Here is a 15,994-nt window from a genome sequence, read left to right as displayed (position 1 = left end):
TCACCATGTTTTTTTTTTTAATGTTTTCGGTGACTCTACATTGGTATTTATGAATCTGGTATATCAGTTGCTTATATTAAAAATATAGAATAGTGTGTGTGTGTGTGTGTGTGTGTGTGTGTGTGTGTGTGTGTGTGTTGCTGAGGATTGAATCCAGCGGTATTCTATCTCTGAGTTACACCTGCAACTTTGTTCTCTTTTTTATTTTGAACCTGGATATTGCTAAGTTACTGTGCACTGGCCTCCAACTTGACATTCTCCTATTTTAGCCTCCCAAGTACAGGGAGTCTAAGCATTCACCACCAGACCCAGTTGTAGGACAGTTTTTGTAGTAAAAGGCTTTTTGTTTTGCTGATGATGGACCCTTGTGAAATGGGAGGAAACCCAGCGAGTTCTTGTCTACGGTGAGCGAAGAATGACACCCGCAGACTTCAGGAGGGGAGTAAAAGGTTTATTGGAAGCAGCAGGGAATGGGGAAAGGGTGGCTGAACACCCCCAAAGGGGCTGGAACTCTGGGTCCAGCAGCTGCCTTCAGGACAATACTTGGGAGTAGCCCAAGCCGAATTGCCTTCAGGTGCAGGCTGCTTTCTTCCAGCATCCGCACAATCTGCCAGAAGGGAATAAAGAGAAAAGTGGCCGAACACCCCATAGGGACAGTCGGAACTCCGGGGTGCAGTAGCTGCCTTCAGGGTCACTACTCAAGTGTCGCCTGAGTCAAGTGCCCATCAGTTGCAAACTATTTTCTCTCAGAGTCCACGTGATCTGCCAGAAAAGAGGTGCAGGTCACCCCTAGGGGCTTGGTCAGCCATGATGTCCAGCAGAGGCCTTCAGGTCACTACTCGAGAGTCGCCTGAGCCACGTGCCCTCGCTCAGATGCACTCTGCCTTCTCTCAGAGCTAACATGACCTGCGAGAGAGAGAACAGCTCCCCAAAGGGGAGGGGGTCCCGAGAGGGAAAGTCCCCCTTTTGCCATCCGGTCAGGCCTTGCCTGACCGCTTGCAAGTCCACTTTTGGTTAGGTTGACTTTTGGGATTCCAAGGAGAATTTGCATAGGGTATTTGCAAGTCCTTTGAAGGGTCTCCTTTCAGGAACGCCAGACTTGGTTTGTTGATTAGTAAACAGATGGCTTTGTGAAGCTCTGGCCTTCTTATCTCTGAGCCTTTGGAGTTTCAGGCATTTGTAGCCCCAGGAAACTCAGGAAATTAACTTTTTCTACCAAGGCCCTTTCTCTATCTGCCTATTTCCTTTCTATCTCCTCACCTGGGTGTTTGTTGGATAGGCTGTGTTGGCTTTGGTCTCAGGTGTGCACTCCAGTGTAGGGTCTGTGTAGCTCCTTGAGCTAGAGTCAAGGTTGGCAATGCCTACAATATCCCAGGACAAAGGGAGGGCAGGCAGAGTGTAGCATGCTTCTCAGTGGAGTGGGTGAGCTTTGGAAAATAGGCTTCTCAGCTGTTTTGGGAGATGGAGACAACAGCTGCATCCAGTGGATGAATTCACAGTGCTTCTTAGTTACTTCATGGGGTGTGGGGTCTTGAGAGACTGAACAGCTTAGAAAAACATGTTCGGTTGCTTACTGGGATTGGGTGTGTGTGTGTGGAGACACTTCTCTGCTTTCTGAGACTTTTGTTAGCTCACAGAAGTCTTCTTCCTGCTCTGAGCAGGAAGCTCATTAGGCCCTTGGGAAGAAAAGTCCTGGTGTTCTTGTTGGGCTGAGCCCCACAGTACTGGCTTCTTGGCTGCTTTCAGGACACCAGGATGGGTAAGGGGGCAGTTATCTAATTTGTGGGCATCTCTGTGAGCTGAGCTTGTTAGGCTGTAGTGCCCAAGTGTTTCCTGTGGCTGTGGGAGGGTGTCAGGGCCTGTTGGGTGGGTTGTAGGGCTGGATTGGCAGAGCTGTTGAGGGCAGATGCCCAGCTGCCTTTCAGGGTCCCAGGTGGGTAGTGACTCAAGACAGTTACATGCAGCCATAGCCTGGGTGGAGGACTCAAAGTAGGCTGGGCGCTTTCTCCAGGGCAGTGCAGCAGTGGGGTGAGCCAGAGCTCCCCAAAGTGAGCTAAGGACCGCAGGTTCTCCATAATCAATGCATCGGATGACTATGGCATGAATGAGTCCTGCTGGTGGACTCCCACTGAACCTTTCCCTGCCCAGCAAAGCCCTCTGGGTTCAGCGCTGATCTCAAGAGAAGGAACAATGGATGTGGTGTTGAGTTCAGTCTCCTTCACAATGCCATTTGCATCTGTGCTCTGGAATATCTCTGCCATACTCCTCCTTTGTGCTCCCAATCTGCCTCACACTCTCCACTGAGATAGTTTGGTTTTCATTTGCTGGGGTCCCGTGTTATGGAGAGAAGTCTGCCAGGCACTTGTAGTCACCTGAACTGTGGATGTCACTGTCCCCAACTCTGCTCATATTAGTTACAATCTGTGCTTTTCGTTTTTATTATATGCTATGATTGTCCTCTGAAGTCCCTTTTTAAATTTAAATTATATACTTTTAAATAAGTATAATATTATATAAGCTTATTATATATAATACAATATGTATAATATTTTATCACTAAATTATATAATATAACTATAATATGTTGCTATATAATATATACTATTATATTATTATACTATATACTATATTGTGTAGTATTTTATTTAGTGAAGCTTTATTCTGGTAAAATCAATAATTTACGTATCTTAAATTATAAATGCTGTATCATTTTCATTATTAAAATTAGATTTTTATACTCTAGGTTAAACCGAGATATATCCTACTTCTGAGCTATTCCATCAGTCTTATTTTATTTTTTTGAAACAAGGTCTTGCTAAATTAATGAGTGCTGCTAAACTTGAAACTCTGATCATCCTGTCTCAGCCTTCCAAGTACTGAGATAACAAACTATTGGAATATATTTTTGATGAACATAGAATTCTCAATTTCTTAACACATTTCAGTTACTCTATCATATTTTTTTTTCTGGTGATAATAGAGCTGTCACTCCTATTGTTGCTTAAGGGTTTATATCTTTTACTTCCAGGCTGCTTTTAAGCCTTTTCTCTTTGTATTTTGCTTTCTTCGTTGTATTTCTCATATTCTACCCGGAATTGGTTGGCATGTTTAAATTGGCTTTTATTTGTCTCTCACTGGTGCTGAAAAAGTATTATCCAGTATCTCTTTAGTTACTCTTTAGTTATTATCTCTCTCTTCTCCTGGGAAAGTTGAGATAAATACTCAAGCTGGGAGTTCTGTTCTCTACATATCTTAAGTTTTCTTCAATATTTTATATTATTTCTCATTACTGAATTTGAATGACTTTCTAGTAGGTGCTATTTTCCCCAGGCTGTCCTGTTCACATTTGTGTTTTTCTGCATTCTTTCTTACTTTTCTCTTTTGCTCTTTTAACTACTGTAGCATAGTATTCTTTAATATTTCTCCGCTAATTCCAAGCCGTACAGTCAGGTTATTTTCTTAAGGCTAGATTAGCATCTCTGCTGAATCATTTTTGAGATGATCTGTCATTGTTAATGACTTTCTTCTCTCAGCGTCTCTTTCTGTCTATGCCGCTCTCTGTCACTCTTCAAATACATGTTCAGGTGTCTTCTCTTTCTCTTTCTCTTGCTCTTTCCCTCTCACGCACAAATATTTTACTGCTTACGTATGATTTTCAACAACACTAACTTTTTTATTAGAAATCTACCAGCTAGTTACTCTTTTGCTCATTTTACACTTGAGAAAATTGAGAATCATCAAGAGTAAATGCCTTGGCTAGTTTTACACACCTAATGTGTGTAAGCAGAGCCTGTCGAAGATCCCTGTTGCCCTCTACTGAGGAACCTTCTTTTTGAGACTTAGCTTTTGCAGGGCTCGCCCACACAAGTCTATTAAATCAAGGTCACAATCTGTGAGTGTCTGCACAGGGCAGACTCCACGGCAGTCTGCAAGTATGCTCCAAGGTTGGCTCAGGCTTATTCCACTCTTCATTAAACACAGTTCCCTGAAGATTCTAGTTTAGAAATGAGTAAGTCTCTGGCCAGACTCTTAGTCTCTTGTCAGCCACAGGATTTAATTTGTCTCTTTCATCCATGGGTTCATGAAGAAAAACATTACTATAAACTACATGGGAAAATGTCCTCTTTTTTTTATATTTATGTTCATTGAGGTCCCATCTTCTCTAATTTTACTTTTTTTAATTTGAATTGCTGGAGATTAAAAATTTAGAATTTTGGGCATGGAAAGAATGCCCTGTGCCACTGGACTACATCCCAGCCCTTCTGAGGCTTTTCCTGTATCATCTGAAGGTTTTTCTTCTTCTTTTAACATCTACTAAAATAGTGGATTTTTTTCTCTTTGTTTTAGATATTCCTGACTTAAAATAGATTACCTTTTTGCTTCCTATATTGCACTAATGTCGTTTATAAGTTCTGATTTCCTTCCTCACTGTGTAGGTCTTTTTTTTTATTTACTAGTATATGTTTTCATTTGCTTCAATATAGAAAATGTTTTTTTTACATTTATCCCTGTGTCATGAGTATATTAATATTAATCTTGCTTCCACATCTACTTTGTGATAGGAGTAATACATAAAGTCTGAAAATAACCATGGTCTTTGACTCATCTGAACAAAGAAAGCCCAAGTCTGCTTACATTCATAATTTACCTACTGTTCATTTCTTTCCCTATTTTCTGATGCTTTACAAAATACATAATTTTAAAATTTTTTGAATTTTAATTTTTTAAATTTAATTTAAATTTTAATTTTTAAAAGTGTTTCTAGAGCTGGGTGTGGTGGTGCACGCTTGTAATCTCAGCATTTGGGAGGCTAAGAAAGGAAGATCACTGTCCTTGGACAGTCTCAGCTACTTAAGTGAGGCCCTTTGCAACTCAGTGAGACTCTATTTCAAAATAAAGAATAAAATATAGGGCTGGGGTATAGCTCAGAGATACAATGCCTCTGGGTTCCATCTCTAGTACTGCAAAAACACAGTGTGTCTAGCTCCTTCTTGTGTTTAGAGAATTATTCCAGAAGTATAAGAAAAAAAATCACCATTCCATTGCTTCCCTTTTCCATGTTCTTGTTTCTAGAGTTACTTTCAGCTATTCCTTAGATCGTTTTATTCTACCTTTACTGCCTTCCCACTTCTCATATTTTTTTGGTTCACATATTATATAATAAGGGGGCTGTAAGTTGTTCTTTAAAGTAGCCAACAAAGCCTAAAATATATATTATCTGTCTCTTTACAGAGAACTTTTCTAATCTACGATCAAGAATAATTTCGTGTCTCATTTGCCAAACCCCAGAGTATCAAAGTTCATAAAATTATTTCTATGTTAATTTGTTAGTTTGATGGTTCATGATCCAAGGTCATATGATTTAAAAGTTTGAAGCCAAAAAATGCATTATATACAATGATGATGCCGTAGATTCTCAGGGAACAATATACTATTTTTCCTTCCCATTGCTTTACAATTGACAGGCAAACCTCATTATCACACGTTGATTAATGAGTATTTTCTTTGACTTTCCTTTAATTATACGCTCCATTATATCACACCTTCTTGTTGATGAGTTCTGATGAAATTCAAATTTATAAGTTGCTATGCTCATCTCCTGCCATAGAGACAAGTCACTGGTCATGCTGATTCTAAGTGTTGCTTGTGTTTCTTGCACAGGTTATTTTCTGAAGTTTCAGGTATACATCTATTATTAGATGTGTGTGTGTGTGTGTGTGTGTGTGTGTGTGTGTGTGTGTGTGTGTTACTGTGGATAGAACCTAGGAAATTCTACCTCTAATCTAAATCCCAGCCCTGTTTTTTATACTTTACTTTGAAACAGGGTCCCACTAAGTTGCAGAGGGTCTCACTAAGTAGCTGAGGCTGGCCACCAACCTCCGTTCCTCCTGTCTCAGCCCCCTAAGCACTGGAATTAAAAGCCTGGACCACCTCACCTGGCTAAATCTCTAAAATTTTCTAATACAGTACTTGATTTTGAAATTTTTATGTTAATTGGCTAGCCAAATAGCCTAAATCTGACTATAATTCCAAACTACCCTTTTTCAGATAGAAAACCTGAGTTTCTTAAGAAGCATTATAAAATGTTTGAAAGAAGACTATTTTCATAATCATGGTTAGACAGCATTCACTAAATAAATACCCACTGAATAATCAATCTGAGTTTAGTTTGTATGTATAAAATAAAATGACAACCAATAATTTCAATTTTGTATGTCTTTTGTACTGCAGATTGAACTCAGGGACATTCTACTTCTGTGCTACACTCTCAGCCCTGTTACATTTTTTATTTGGAAACAGGGGCTCACTAAGTTTCTGAGGGTCTTTCTACATTTACTGACTGGCTAAGAACCTGCAATCTCCTATCTTATTCTTTCCTCAATTTATGAGATTACAAGATTATGCCTCCATGATATTGTCAAATTTCAATAAAATATATCAAAAATAGTACCTTGAATAATCTAATCTAAATACTCCTATTATTTGTAAAATTCAACAAGAAGTAAGGCTTTTATTTACATATGTTCAAACAAATGTTGAATGGTTTAATGCTTCTTTTAACATATGCGAAAAACTAAAGGGACTGTATTAGCTATCATTATAGGAAAATATGTATAATATACATATTTTTAAAAAGCCCAGTGTACAAGAACTTATTTTGATTGGTTTTGAAATAATAATTTCCTGACACAGTTTCTCAGCATGTTTCATTTACACCAGAGAAATCTCTTTAATTATAAGATTTTTAATTTACTCTGGTAATTTCATAAGAAAAATGATTAATTACTTTGAGCAATCAGTTTTACAGATAATCATAGTTCTTAATTTAAACCACACAAAAAAAGAAAGCAGATAAGCTAATGCATAAAACATAAAGAAAATCTCAGTCATTTAATAGAAATGAAATCACTGTTGAAATTTTCTTTCCAGTCAGTTGTTTAAAATCTGCCTATTTTTGCTGAGTAACTAATAATTATACTTTTAAGTTCAATTGACTCTTGACATAGCAAGAGAATGTAAAGCAAACACTATGTTAAAAAACAAATGGTATATTTAGATTATTGACATCTAGAAAATGCAAGTTTTGTGAAATGTGTAAAGTGCTTTTGAATCATAAATGCTAAACCAAATGAATGAAAAGATCGTATTTAGCGGAATAGAAAAAAGAACATTTTTAAGTACTTGAAGGCCCAAGGCAGGGTTCTGTTATAAGTGGTTCTCTTTTAATCAAAATTATAGCTTCCCAAATTAAAACTAGTTCAGCTAGTAATGTGTATTTATCTTAAAGGTCTAACCCACAGATCGCAACTCTGATTTAATAGTAAAACCACACGACGATATTTTAAATAATGTGAATTTTTCAATCCCATGCTGGCCCAACTAAAAGGACAGTTTTGGGAAAAGGGCATTGGTAGTTTACACCAAGTGTTAAGTGGACGTATGTCTCACTTCAAACCTCACTATGATGTATAATGTAAATAAATAACAAAGTATAGAAAGCAAAACAAATGTCCCACATCTAAGATGTAGGTGAGATTAAACAGGACACTGATAGGCTACATACTGTAAGCACCAACCATATGTATTACAAATGCCTAAGAAGGAATGAGAAAAATAAGCATGGAAGTGACATAACTGCAACAGTTTAGGCATTTCAAGATTTATTTATTTTTTACTCTTGAGGATAAACTTAAAATTCTGAATTAGAGAATCTTATGAAATAAAATGGTATCGATTAATTTTAAGCAAAATGTATAGTATTGAATCAAATATTTAAATTTGGCTTTCAGTAATAATAGCTATTTTCAAAAATTCTTTACAAAGCTTAAGGAAAAGTCAATATTGGAAGTACATTCTTATTTTCTATTAATGCAGTAAAATATTTTTAAAAATTTGGATGAGTAATACTAAATTTTGAGGTAAATGGACATTTCAATACAGGACTTGCTTTTTGAGCCAAATGTGAATTCTTATTTACCATTGTAGGCCTCTCCTTTGGACGTCATTTTCAGTGACTTATTAGATAGCTTGGATCTATTATGAATAATTTCTTACTTGGAAAGGTTTAGCTTTTTTACATATTCCTTATTTTATTATTTGTTTTCATATTTTAAAAATGTCTTCTTTCACTTTCAAGATTTTTACCATGTTCTGGTAGAAGACTATTAATCACATCCCTGATTTTTTAAGAGAGACTTTTTATTGCTCTGCTAATTTGGAAATAAAAACAAGCAGTAATATGGTTGCAAAATGCTAAAATTCCACTTCAGTAATTCAACTGAAAATAGCATTAAGGATAAACAACATAGGCTGTGGCAACTCTTGAAAATAATATAGGAGGGTGTCAACAGACCAGAAAATTGATGAATTTCAGAAGAGATGAAGCATATTGTATTCTCTCGTGAGAGAAACTAATAATTTTCTGTTATTGAGCTTAGGTCATGAAGCCTACTGCCTGCTAATCTGCAAGTTGGCAATTTCTCTAAGAATTGCCCCAAACATCATGATCTCAGAGGGAAATTTACTAGCAGCAAAGGTATTTCTGGTTAGCAGAAAAATAAAAAGTGGTTGCTTTCCATCTACCAGGATCAATATTCTTTCATTTAACAGGCAAGGTTCATGTTTCTTTAAAATTCAGGTTTAAAATGTGGGAAATTACTTGACAAGTAGGAAAATATGCTGCCATCTACCTGAAATGAAAAAGCAAGGAAAACAAGAAGGAAATATAAGGGAAATATATAAAGAAAATAACTACACAGAAGAAAAATTCCTGAACATGTTTAACCTTTTCTAGGTTTTATAATTATAATTTTCTTTCTTTTCCAATACATATAAGAATGTTAATTAGCTTAGGTAGTGAAATACATTTGATCTTGAATGTCCCTTAAACCTCATGGGTTTTTGTTGATTTTTTATTTTGCTTTATTTTGTTTTTTTGTTACTGAAGATTGAACCCAGTATTCTACCTCTGCCAGTCCTATTTATTTTTCTTGATACATTACTGAGACTGCATTAGATCTTGGTGATCCTCCTGTCTCAGCTTCCCAAATATTGGGATTACAGCTTTACACCCCCCTGCCTGGTAAAAGCCCATGTTTTATGACTAGGGCCTTAGGCTGGCGCAACCTCTGAGAAGCAAGGACTTAAGGAAGATCTTTAGGCCACTGGTGGCGTGTCTTTAAAGGGACTCAGGGACCACAGCCCCTTCCTTGTGTGTTCTTTTGCTTCCCGGCCATAAGGTGAGTGGTTTTGCTCTGATGCATGCTCATATTATGAAGTGCTGCTTCACCACAGGCCCCAAAAAACAGGACCAACAGGTCATGAACAGGAACCTCCCAAACTGTGTGCTGCAGTAAACCTTTTCTCTTTAAAAGCTGGTTGTCTCAAGTGTTCATTATGATGATAGAACGTGAACTAATACAGGCACTGATACCTACCCTAATACTGCCGGTGGTGGTGGTGGGGGGGTAAACCAGTATTACCTGCATGGTCTAGAGCCAAGTGGGACCTGGAAGATGCAGTGGCATTTATTATTTTAATTATAAGCTGGGCAGAGTGGCTCATGCCTATAATCCCAGTACTTGAGGCAGAGACAGAAAAATATCCTCAGCAACCTAGATTCATTTCTTTTCTTTTATTTATTTATTTATTTATTTATTTATTTATTGGTAGTACTGGGGATAGAACCCAGGGGCCTTCTACCTCCAGGCTATACTCTCAGACCTATTTTATATTTTATTTAGAAACAGGGTCACTTAAGCCAGCTGAGGCTGACTTCGAACCTGTGCAATCCTCCTGTCTCAGCCGCCCAAGCGCAGGGATTACAAGCATGTGCCACCACGTCCGGCTAGAAAGATTCACATCATAATAAAATACAAAATAGGACTGAGAGTCCAATTTAGAGGTAGAATCCACCTGAGTTTAATCAGCAAAACCACACACACACACACACACACACACACTCAAATCTTTAGCATAAATTTTGCAAAAATCATATGCCCTTGAGAAGGTGCCAAATTAATGAGAAGGTCTAAAGATTGAACTTTCTTAGATTTAAGGTAAATTCCTTGAATATTCCTACTAAATTTATTCCAGAAAAATAAATACCACACACAAAGAATTGTGTAAACCAATTAAATTTAGAGATAATACTATTAGACTTTTTGGAAAACCTTTACTCGAAAGCGTAGATTATGATAAAATTTTGCCTTAATGATTTAGAAAAGAAATGAGTAACAGAATATACATTTTTTAGTATTGTAAGGATAATTTTCAGTGCTTAGACGGATCAATATTTTGAGTTTTATGCCATAGCTCTGAATATTTAACACTGGTCTTTATCAGAGAATAAGCTCAAGACACTTTAAAAGTTAGATATGTTTCCACAAATATTTGCTTTTAATTAACAAGTGTCACAAAAATTGCCCTTTCAAAAGTACTTTAAACAATTTCATTTAAAATATGAGACACAACTGAGACACATATTATGGAAACATTTTTACTGTCCATGAATAAATGAACTAGACTTGGCCCAGTTTTACAAAAAAAAACAAAAAAACAACAACAAAAAAACAAGTACTTCAGTTCCTCATCTGTCAGATGGTGGAGTGGTCATCATTGAGTGAGAAGATATAAAGCAATTGAACCACAAGCTCCCCTTATTTCTAAATATGAATTAGTGAGACTCCATATTCTACTGAGATAAGGTAGTGTTGTCTTTGGTCTTGGATACAATACCAATTTTAGCTTGAATTCAAGATTTAAATGAATATAATACTAAATATGACATTATAAATTAAATCAAGAAAAAGAAAACTGATGTTAGTTGTTCTACTTCATTTTCTAAAGGACTCATTACATCCACTTCTATTATTTTATTCTCCTATGACAGTAGCTTTTTGTTTCTTGGCAGGTGTTTGCTGCCTTGTGCTGTTTCTACTCATCCATCCTCAGATCTCAGATAATTTTTAGCAACTTATGTGCACATTATGACATTATCTCTAAAACTATCATTTAATGATTTAATTTTCATCCTGACACAGGGTATGAATTATTTCATGTTTTGGACTATATTACCGTATACATATTTTCTTTATATAGCACTATCATCCCTTAATTATTCAACAGAAATCCCTTTAGGAAAATACTAACAAGTCTAAATTGGCTTTCATAGCCACCGAATATTTCGTATTGAGAAGATATCATAGATTATTCATTAGAAAGATTTAGTAACAATATACCACAATATTCTCAAATATTTTTATATAATGTAGACATTAGAGGAGGGGAAGGAGATGAAGAAACTTGTTCTGAAGTTTCCCGAAGGTGGGTAATGAAGGAGAAAACGGATGAAAGTTGCTTTGCTTTGTTTTGGTGTTTGTTTTAGTTTCAGCACTGGGGGTTGAACTCAGGGGCAGTCTACCTCCAAGCTATATCACAACTCTATTTTTATTCTTTATTTTGAAAAAGGTTCTCACTAATTATGAAAGACTTCACGAAGTAGCTGAGGCTGGCCAGGAAGCTGCCATCCTTTTGTCTCAGTCCTGAATTACAAGCATGTGCCACAATTCCTGCTGAGATTAAAGTTTTGTAAACCTCTCAGTTACCAAAGACAGATAAGTCGAAAACCTGCTTATTATGGAGAGTTAATGATAGTATTTTGACTTCAGTCAACACTCGAAAGTTATACATATATTTCTGAGAGCAAGAAAGAGAAAGAGACAAAGACCGTGGGTCTCCCCAAAGCAGAAGAGAGAGAAGAGAGCCTGATCAAGAGGGCTGTAATAAGGAAAGAATATCTAAGAATAATGCTAACCACTTATCAGAAGGAAAGATGTATTTGGGAACTATCTTGTTAAATAAGTGTCAAGAAGCAATGTTAATATATGTAGAGGTCTCAGAAACAACAAATCATGAAGTCAGGAGCATGAAGAAAAATGTACAAAAGAATAGGTAGGTATCATTTAAGCAGTGGGAAGAAAAAACAATAAGAATTTTATGTCTTACAAGATATTTCTCCCTTTTCTTTCTCATTAAAGAAATATATCAACAGAGCATTTATACTAGGTGATATATACCTGTAATCTTAGTACATTAAAGACTAAAACATGAGGATCAAACCACAGGTTCAAGGCCAGCCTCAGCAAGATAGCAAGGCCCTCAGCAACTTAGTAAGACTCTATTTCAAAATAAAAAGTAAAATAAAGCTGGAAGTAGAGCTCAGAGGAAGAATACTATTGGGTTCAATCTTTATTACCAAAAATTAATCAATTAATTAACTAGCAAATTAATTAATTAAAAAACAAAAAGAATATTTAGGTTTGGTAACTAAGTTCAACAACATATAACAACCCAAATCACCAGAGAACCATACACCCAAGTTAAGCAGGTGAAAGATGAAGAAAAAGTGTTAGCATGGGGTTTTTAAGAATAAAGCATAAGAGAATGTATTCTGATTCATTGGTGACAATATAGACTAAAGACAATATAGGCTAAAATAACAAAAGAATACCTCCAAGAAAACTGTCAGGTAGGCAACGTTTAAAGATGACTATGTGATCAATTACTTCTAATGTTCTTTCATGTATATTTGATGGAGGACGAATTATTACAGATCATTTTAAAACAATGTGGAAATTTACATATAAATTAAATATATCTATGCTGTCTAACCAATCAGTCTAAGACCTAAGCCCCTTGACCACATGGATAAAATCCTGGGTGCGCAGTGGTATTGCTTAAACTAGTTCAGCTGCTATTAAATTGCTTTTTGTTCCTGGTACCTAAATGTTCACAAACAAAAGCTTTCTTGTTGATTTGCAGAAACTCAACATTATTTGTCTTGAAATGGCAAAAAATTTTAAGAAACAGAAGATTTCATTTGGGACCATCACTATAGTATAACATATAGAGTTTGACTTTGAATCAAGAACTAAAACCTTTAGAAGAGTTAACTTTGCTCCTGAGATTTTAGGGAGTAAAGAAACTAGATGTGAATATAGGTGTAAATATTTGCATGGATGAAATTGTTTTTTACATATAATCAGAATAAAAAATAACTCTTTTGAGAAAGGAGAGCCAGGAGTGGTGTCACACTCTTGTAATCCCAGCATTCGGGAGGCTGAGACAGGAGAATCATGGTTTATGGACAGCTTCAGCTACTTAGTGAGGCCCTTTGAAATTCAGGGACACTTTCTTTCAAAATAAAAAATAAAAAATAGGGCTGGGCTGTAGTTCAGAGGCAGAATGCCCCTAGGTTCTATCCCCAGTAACTGCAAAAAAAGATAAGGAAAGAACGAAGAAAGAAAGAAAGAAAGAAAGAAAGAAAGAAAGAAAGAAAGAAAGAAAGAAAGAAAGAAAGAAAGGAAGAGGGAGGGAGAGAAGGAGGGAGGGAGAGGGAGGGAGGGAGAGGGGGGGAGGCAGGCAGTCTACTCAGAAAATAAATAATGTAGGCTACAATTTGTCATTTAGATAACTACATAACTTAAGCTTATGCAGATTAATGAAGTTTGAATTATATTTCTCAAAATTGAGAGAAAAATCAAGTGATTCAAATATATCATCTCTTTCCCTCAAACATTTTTCAACTGGTAAAAGCTTATTTTACCGGTGGCTTATTCATTTTTCTGTTACATTATTTTAAAAATTGTAGTAGTGGCAACAATGAAGTAGAAAATGACATTTCTGGTTATTCATAAAAATTACTAAAATATGAAGAAATTTAAAACTCTATATTAAACTTTTCATGTATCTCATTTTCAATTTATGTGATTATTTATTTATTTATATACTTATTTATTTTTAGTACTGGAATTAAACCCTAGAGCATTCTGCCTCCAAACTACACTCATACCCAGACTATCTATCTATCTATTTATTTATTTATTGTGTGTGTGTGCAGTACTGGGGATTGAACCTAGGAGCCTTCTACTTCAGAGACACACCCTCAGCCTAATTTTTTTTATTCTTTATTTTGAAACAGGGTCTCACTGAGTGGTGGAGGGCCTCACTAAGAAGCTGAGGCTGGCCGCAAACCTGGATCCTCCTGTTTCAGGCTCCCAAGTACTGGGATTACAAGGATGCCGTACCATGCCCGACTGCCAATTTTTTCTTTTTTAAATTTGGAAACAGGGTCTCACTAAGTTGAAATACATTACTAAGTAAAAAAAATACCAAATAGGTTATGTTAATGTCAAGAATAAAGAAACTGAAAGGATTATGTTATTTTTTTAATATTTGAGACAATCTTGTCCTTTTCACTGCAGTAAGAAACTTTGATCTGCAATAAAATCAGTTCTTCTCACACAATAAAGATATATGTCAATGATGGAAGAGAAGGAATAAACAAATGTGCAACTGCTTTCATTTTCATTGAAAGATACTATCTATTATGAAAGGTTTCAGTTGTGGACCATAAACATCAGAGCAAATTTATTAAGCTGGCCCTTCTTAAGGTGTGTATCTAGAACTCATAAAGTATCAGCATGGATTTTGTAACACTAAAATCGGTTCACTACCAGAATAGCTTCCATGTGTTCAGATCTATTTTATAAAGTATTAATAAAAACGAGGCTTTGTGCCATTTTTTCTTTAGAGAATAGCACTGTTCCATGTGCTAAGCCAAGATGTTAAAAAAAAAAGGCCTTTGTGGGACTGTGATAAATTCAGACCCATGAAAGTGCACGTATGTTAGAATGCACTCACCCCAAACAGCCACAAGTGGAATAGAAAGTGATTAATGATTAAGCAGCTTGCAATTCAACATCGATTAAAATATAAAGACAATATTCTAAATACTTCTAACAAAAATTAATGCTTTGGGAAGCTTATTTAACCTTCTCTTTGTTCACCAATTACCTCTGTTTATGAAAATGGCCCTGAATTGGATTTGTTCTCTGGACTACTGAGGGCTTGTCTGAAATAACAAAGAAAGCAATATTTGATCCCAAAATGACGAGAGTGGCGGCTGTATAGACCTGACCTTTAAGAGATCATTCAGCAAACAGCATACTTAATGAAACTTGTTGTTTTTTTTTTTAAATAAAGGTTTCAGAGAATCAATCAATATTATTTAAAGTAAATAGAAATTTTATTATGTGTACTTAGGAACTCTGGAATAGTTCGATACTACTGTCAAACTTTATTTGTTGTTGTTTGTATTATTTTGTGGGCTTTTTATATGACTAATTTCAGTTTTTATATACCTTACCATGTTAGATAGCAGGTGATAGATATTGTAAGATCATTTTATCAGTTCTTAACTAGTAACAATTTAATTAGCTAATAGCTATTTTGCTTACAAATCTGTGGTAGGAACATCTTAATAATACATGCAAAAGAATGAGAAAAGAAAACCATTCTTAATTTAAAATTTTTTGAAGAACTTTCTATACTTATAGTTTATATATCATATTTACTGAAATTGTGATATATTCTTTGCTTTAATAATTTATTGATTATTTGATGATTAACAAATGATCTTCTGTTTTCCAACCCTTTAAAATGTTGTCATTTATCTGGTCATAGTAAACAAGTTATATTACTTAACAGAGTTATTGAAAGTGGACTATATCATTTATTATTTTGAAAGTAATAAATGTTTCAAGATGTGATATCTGTTTATTGCATTAATTTTTTTTTTATTTTACTAAGAAAGATGTTGCCAATCTTGGCTTGGACAATATTATGTGCAACATTACATATATATAAATTTCTTTAAAATGAATTTGAAAATTTAACCTGATTTCAGTAATTAACTAATTTGATTGTAAAATTCATGTACAAAATAAACATGCAACTAGAAAAAAACTCAACTAGACAAATATATGACTAATTCTATCAGATATATGTATAAACAGGAACACTTTAAAATTAAAATAGTACAGGTCTTGTGCATGAACAGCAAATTGACAAGTGAATTAGAATAGAATGTACAAAAATAGACCTAAATACTTAGAGAAAATTTAGTATAAAATAAAGTTTTTATTTTAAATTA

Source organism: Muscardinus avellanarius, assembly GCF_963383645.1.
Source record: "Muscardinus avellanarius genome assembly, chromosome: 6".
In the NCBI taxonomy this organism is placed as follows: domain Eukaryota; kingdom Metazoa; phylum Chordata; class Mammalia; order Rodentia; family Gliridae; genus Muscardinus; species Muscardinus avellanarius.
The sequence above is the reverse complement of the archived record's forward strand: the minus strand, read 5'-3'. Positions refer to the sequence as shown.